Consider the following 7340-nt stretch of genomic DNA (forward strand, 5'->3'; position numbering starts at 1 on the left):
TCAGTTGGAAATATGTATGTGGTGTCATAACTAAACTTGGCACACTGACTATCAGGAACATGAAAACAGGGCACTTCATTTCAAAAAGGTTGCCAACCCCTTGTTTCGAGGTTAGTTTAGGGACACTGAGTGAACTGTAATTTCTAGAGGCGTAAGTACTGAAAATAGCTGATCTACAAGCTCACATCACATTGCGCTGTGAGTTTGTAGATTCTACTTTCACTTTTTTTTATATGTTCGCCTGTAAGGACATAACCAAAACAGGGACACCATTTGAAAAGGTAACCGGAACGCTCGCCCCCATTTTATTCGTGGAACGCTCGTCCCCAGCGGCGGAACACTCGTCCCGCTTGGCACGCAACGCTGGCCCCCAGCGAGGAGGACCCCTCGGCCCGCTTGGTGAAAACAGACTACAGCCCTGACGTTAAGTTAGGAATTAGTTTGGTAAAAAACACTTATGACGGAGGCGGCATCTAAAGCGGACTTGAGCCATGAGAGGCACCGGGCTGAACCCTAGTCTCTGTAACTCCGAGACGTCAAACATGGCCGAGTAGGTTCTGGTGGCCAGAGATACCTGGTGGGTTCAACCATTCCGAGGTCTCCGGATTTGACCGGGGCTGAGTATAGCCAACTGAGTATAGCCAATTCTTTCCCCCCCTTTTTCTCCCCAATTTAGTCGTTATGCCAATGAATTCCTCTCCACACACATTTCTATGTTGTCACTGCTGTCGTATCCTACAGACTCACCTGCCAGTGAGGAGCCCCCACCAGGAGGACGTAGAGCCTTCGTCCTACTCCTCCCACCCAACACTCCCCGCTGACAGGTGCCCCCCCAGTCCGTAGGAGTACGTGCAATGACCAATATCACCCTCCTCCCCACCCGGCTTCCCTCCCCCGAACACGGGCCAATTGTGTTCGTGTAGACGCTCGACAAAGCCGGATGCACCACGGTGGATTTGAACCCACAACCTCCGTGGTGGTGGGCAGTGACTTTACCACTGCACGGCACTCGGGTAGAATACAAGAACAAAGAATACAAGAACGCTCGGGTGCGAGGCTGCGAGCGTTCTTGTATTCCTTGAAAATGGCTCATGAATCCATGGTTTTAGACAAGAAAACAGATGTAGATGGAAGGGGCGAGAGCTGAGAAACACAGAGACAGTGCCGATCTAAAAAAATAAAAACGTTCTGATTGAATTTGAGGTTAAATGCAAACACTAGGGTGTGGCAATAGCCAATCTGGGAACCCATTCTGTAAAAAACTCAGGAACTCAGTCCACTTCCTCCCGGGTGCTTCTGTGTTTATTCCTACTAACAACAACACTACAGATTTAAGGCAGTGGTGCTGACAGATTCAGCAGAATCTGTCTTGAGAGATTAGGCAATCGCAAACCCCTGGGACCCCAAATGATGCCCTTGCAGTGTAATTCTTTTTTGGGGACTGTTTCATCCATTTACACTTTTCAGCTGCAAACTGAGCGAGTTTGAATGAAAATTCCTTCTGATCAGACCATATCAGAATATTCTCTAACAATTAAAGTGTGTTTACATGATGAGGCATTTTTATCGGATTGAGCTCTCATTCTGAATATAAGTGGAATATTAGGCTGGGTGGACCATGATATTGGTCCATCCAATTCTAATCAGGCTAAACGCTCAGTCCGATTAAAAATGTGCAGTGGGAGAAAGGGTTGAAAAGATGATGGAGGGTCACTGTGCTGTAGGTGTTGGGACAGGCAGCTGGGCCTTGGAGTAAATGCATTCAGAAGCAGGACCAGAAGCAGAACCAGAAGCAGGACCAGAAGCAGAACCAGAAGCAGGACCAGAAGGCAGCTGGGCCTTGGAGTAAATACATTCTGAAGCAGGTCCAGAGGCAGGACCAGGGGGGAGCTGGGACTCAGACACTGGGACAGTGCCACCGCGAGGTGATGTCTGGAACTGCACATTATGGCTCTGGATTTCCTCATACTGAAACACAAAGACAGAAAGAAATATATAGGCTAAATTAATATAGTAGTAGTAGTAGTAGTAATAGTTATAGTTGTAGCATTAGCAGAGGTTGTAGTAGTAATAGTAGTAGTAGTAGTGGTGGTAGTAGAATTAGTAGCATTAGTTGTAGTATATACTGGTATTACCATTAATTAGTAGTAGCATTGATAGCAGTACATAGTAGTAGTGGTAGCATTAGTAGCACTAGTTATATTATTATTATTATTAGTACTAGTAGTAGTAGTACTAGTAGTAGTAGTAGTAGTAGTAGTAGTAGTAATAATAGTAGTAGTAGTAGTAATAGTAGTAGTAGTAGTAGTAGTAGTAGTAGTAGTAGTAGTGGTGGTAGTAGAATTAGTAGCATTAGTTGTAGTATATACTGGTATTACCATTAACTAGTAGTAGCATTGATAGCAGTACATAGTAGTAGTGGTAGCATTAGTAGCACTATAGTTATATTATTATTAGTAGTAGTAGTAGTAGTAGTAGTAGTAGTAGTAGTAGTAGTAGTAGTAGTAGTAGTAGTAGTGGTAGTGGTAGTGGTAGTAGTAGTAGTGGTAGTAGTAGTAGTAGTAGTAATAATAGTAATAGTAATAGTATTAGTAGTAGTAATAGTATGTGTAGCCTACTACTGCTTTACTCTGGTACATTTACACATGATGAGCTACTGGACATCAAATTGTTCACTGACCTCAGCGGGGGCGGGGTTTCCAGGTGAGTCAGGGGTGAGAGGTGAAAGGTCACTGCCAGGGTGACTGGGTCTGTTGTGACGTCGAGCTGAGAAATAAAAACCTTCAAAACACACAACAGACACATATTAATAATTACATGGGAAAGGAACAGTTTGCTGCTTCACAATGACTGTGGAAAATGTACTTTATCTAACTACATGTTCAAATTAAACCCTTACCTTGAATAAACATTAAATTCTCTAACTTAATGTAGCCAGTCAGAGTTGAGCTACTGCTGGTCTGTTCACCTGTGACAGGGTTGTTTTTTTTCTTTACCCTATTTTCTCCCCAATTTAGTCATTATGTCAATTAATTCCTCCCCTCACACGTGTGTGTTGACAAATATCACCCGTCCGGCTTCCCTCCCCTGAACATGGGCCAATTGCCTTCGTACTATAGAAGCTCGACAAAGCCGGGTCCACAGAGGTGGATTCGAACCCCCAGCCTCCGCAGTGGTGGGCAGGGACTTAACCACTGCACCACCCGAAAGCACTTAACCACTGCAACACCTGGGTGCTGTGACAGTGTTTTGTTTTTTTTAATGACTGTTTTGGTTACCCTGTTGTGATAACCAACTGTGGCTTTCATGGATATTGAATGCATTTGTGATTTTGATTCAACAGTTAATAAATATTGGCATTCCAGTGTACAAATAGTGATTTAACTAAATACATTTTAGTAAATAATACATTAATGTGTTTGGGGTAATAAACTCATGTCTCATTGAAGGCATCTGTGTTTTTGGGGAACCTAATTTATTGAAACATTACAATTTATCTTCCTGGATATAACCTTTAGGTGGCGTTGTTGGGCATCAATATTTTAAAGTAAATTCCTTGCCACACCAGGTTACATTCAACTTTTAGCTGTATGTTGAATTAACACTAAATCCTGTACCTTAAATTAACATTAAATTCTGTACCTTAAATTAACATTAAATTCTGTACCTTAAATTAACATTAAATTCTGTACCTTGAATTAACATTAAATCCTTAAATTAACATTCAATGTATTTCTGGAATTAAACTTAGTTTGAGGTTTTATTTCCACTGACAAATAAACTGAGACTTCAACATTCATGGTTGATTACAATGACTATCATAAACTCACATTTAACACTTTTAATTAATTGGTATGACATCTGAAACACACATGTGACATTGTATAAGTTGTACAGACCTGCTGCTAGAGCTGTGATCAGAATGAAGTTGAGAGACAGAGACACCCAGGTGAGAGGACCGTTGGGACAAAAGGTCAAATCCCTCTGAGAGTCTGTGGTTGGCTGCCTGGCAGCTGAAAAGTTTAATTAATTTAATCTCAATTTCATTTCAAAAACATAATGAGAAATGTACCATTTGAGTAACGTGTCAATGTAAAATAACAATCATCTTCATTGTTTATTTGTGGAGCGCTTTTCAGAAGCTTTGCCATCATTCATGCTGTTCATTACTCAAAGATTATTCACACTGTATTTATCTGAGATGAAATGTACTGGATTTAACTGTGTTCAATCTGGTACATTATTCTAGTGCAGTGATACTCAAACTCAGGCCCGAGGGCCACTTACAGGCATGTGAAGGAATTTTGAGTGGCCCCCAATTAATTAAAAAATACAATTATTTATATAAGACGATAAAATAGTTTTGAACATATGAGGTTTCTACCTGACAGTGGCGATTTGCAGAAATGATCGGCAGCTACGACCGAAAGGTTGATGCAAAAAACCCACTTTAACCCCAAATGGACATGATTTAACTTTTCTTTTTTTTTCAGTCTCATTCCAAACATTTATCGTTTCATTTGTCAAAATAAAGTGTCATCTTCAGGACCACAATTTTATAAAGTGCCGCCCCGGCCCCATGCCATTGTCCTAATGGCTAGTTCCAGTGCATAGAAGTTCAAACACTAGTTAAAAGACAATTTAACTTTAAAAGGTCAGTAAGATTGTCATGCTTACCAGAGATGAGATGGAAGGTTTTGTTCAAAAAGGTGGTGTCATTTAGTCTAGCAGTGCAGTAGTACAATCTCATGTCTTCCACAGTCACGTTGTGAATGAACAGACGGTTCCCTGGCTTCAGAGAGTACCTGTCTCTGAAAGACTCATTGAAATACGTAGCTTCATCCGTTACTTTATTGTACGTTCTCAGGATGGGAACAGGATCTCCTCCCAGTAGCTTCATGTTCCAGATGACATCTTGTTTATCCAGAGAACAGTTGAGGATGGTGTCTTGTCCCAGTTCCACAGGTAAATTGGTCCATTTCAGAGTGTGGACAGAGGTCATAAAAACACCACAGAAAAACAACAGCATCTGTACGTGTTTCTCCATGTTGTTGTTCAGCACACACACCTACTGTCTGTCTGTCTCTACGACACTGTCTGTCTCTCAACTGTCCTACTGTCTGTCTCTACTACACTGTCTGTCTCTCAGCTGTCCTACTGTCTGTCTCTACTACACTGTCTGTCTCTCAACTGTCCTACTGTCTGTCTCTACTACACTGTCTGTCTCTCAGCTGTCCTACTGTCTGTCTCTACTACACTGTCTGTCTCTCAACTGTCCTACTGTCTGTCTCTACTACACTGTCTGTCTCTCAGCTGTCCTACTGTCTGTCTCTACTACACTGTCTGTCTCTCAACTGTCCTACTGTCTGTCTCTCAACTGTCCTACTGTCTGTCTCTACTACACTGTCTGTCTCTCAACTGTCCTACTGTCTGTCTCTACTACACTGTCTGTCTCTCAGCTGTCCTACTGTCTGTCTCTACTACACTGTCTGTCTCTCAACTGTCCTACTGTCTGTCTCTACTACACTGTCTGTCTCTCAGCTGTCCTACTGTCTGTCTCTACTACACTGTCTGTCTCTACTACACTGTCTGTCTCTCAACTGTCCTACTGTCTGTCTCTACTACACTGTCTGTCTCTCAGCTGTCCTACTGTCTGTCTCTACTACACTGTCTGTCTCTCAACTGTCCTACTGTCTGTCTCTACTACACTGTCTGTCTCTCAGCTGTGCTACTGTCTGTCTCTCCTACACTCTCTCTCTCTCTCTCCATCAGATGTCCTACTGTCTGTCTCTCCTACACTGTCTGTCTCTCAGCTGTCCTACTGTCTGTCTCTCTCTCTCTCTCAGCTGTCCTACTGTCTCTCTCTCTCTCTCTCTCTCTCTCTCTCTCTCTCTCTCTCTCTCTCTCTCTCTCAGCTGTCCTACTGTCTGTCTCTCCTACACTGTCTCTCTCTCTCTCTCTCTCTCTCTCTCTCTCTCTCTCTCTCTCTCAGCTGTCCGACTGTCTGTCTCTCTCTCCGCGGTCCTGCTGTACTAAATACATACAAGGCATGACGGTGGATTAAACATCTTCCTCTTTACAAGACGTTTGACGTCAATCAAGCCTCCAGTGAGTGTATTTGAAGGCAGGTCTCAATAACCACAAAACAAACAGACCTTTCAGTATCGAAAGATCATTCTAGCCGTTTAACATCCTGTTTGAGACGTTTGTGGTATCCTTCTAAGAAGTGAACATGTTCACCACAACAAATGCCTCGCTCTGTTAGCAAACAGGAAGTTAAACATTCACAGTGAAATCTAAACAAGCAAGAACTTATCATTATATCAGTCTTTATGAATGAAGTACGTATAGATTACATCGGAATGCAGTACATGCATGGTCAGTGCCCTCAGTTAAAATTGTATTTGTAACTTTTAATCATCACTGGTTTAATATAACACAGCTAAAACACTCAGTCACACATCTAGTTTTAATTATTGTAACAGGATTTTCTATGCACACACACACACACACACACACACACACACACACACACACACACACACACACACACACACACACACACACACACACACACACACACACACACACACACACACACACACACACACACACACACACACACACACACACACACACACACACACACACACACACACACCTGGTGATGTCAACCCTCCAGTAAACCCCCAGGACCAACGCTGAACCTGGGGTCTTTTGTATATACATACTCATTTCTGTGATATTTTACATTAATAAGTGGACCATCATATCTCAAGGCCTGGAAAAAAGGATTTTACATTTCAAGACTTTTCTTTTTGCCAGATGTACATTTTTATTCTAGTATGTTTCAGCTTAAGGCATACATGGGCAACTGGCGGCCCGGGGGCCACTGCGGCCCGGGGGCCACATACGGCCCCCGCCTTCACTTAATGCAGGTTAATATCAGAATACTGACATATATTATTGATTTCAGCTGTTACAATTCCAAACATGCAAACATGATCCGGTTTAATTACTTCAGTCTATATTAGTAGCTTAATGACTAGTATTAAAATATTATTGTCTTTTTTATGTCCAATGTATTTGTATTTGTATAGTAAGTTCATAAAGTTAACATAAGTAACTAACATAACTAAAGAGAGAGACCAAGAATTTTGACAGACAGACAGACAGACAGAGTGATAGCGACAGACAGACAGACAAAGTGATAGAGACAGACAGACAGACGGCGATAAGCAGGGCCAAGAATGAAGCGCAAAAAGCAAAGTGCAATAATAGCACAAAGAAAAAGAAACCTAGTAAAGAATCTCACTCATGGACACCTCAACCTATTGCCA

The 7340-nt window shown here is 42.1% G+C and overlaps 1 long non-coding RNA gene across 1 annotated transcript; it reads right to left on the reverse strand.

Annotated features, from left to right (window-relative positions):
* Window positions 1-1569: 1569 nt before the first annotated feature.
* Window positions 1570-4024, reverse strand: LOC308090642. Its single transcript, XR_013933646.1, has 3 exons — window positions 3900-4024; window positions 2681-2781; window positions 1570-1968 (listed from the first exon to the last, which is right to left on the reverse strand). It is a non-coding gene; the product is annotated as an uncharacterized lncRNA (long non-coding RNA).
* Window positions 4025-7340: the final 3316 nt, after the last annotated feature.

The sequence above is a fragment of the Gymnoscopelus braueri genome (genome assembly GCF_963280865.1).
Source record: "Gymnoscopelus braueri genome assembly, chromosome: 8".
NCBI lineage: Eukaryota > Metazoa > Chordata > Actinopteri > Myctophiformes > Myctophidae > Gymnoscopelus > Gymnoscopelus braueri.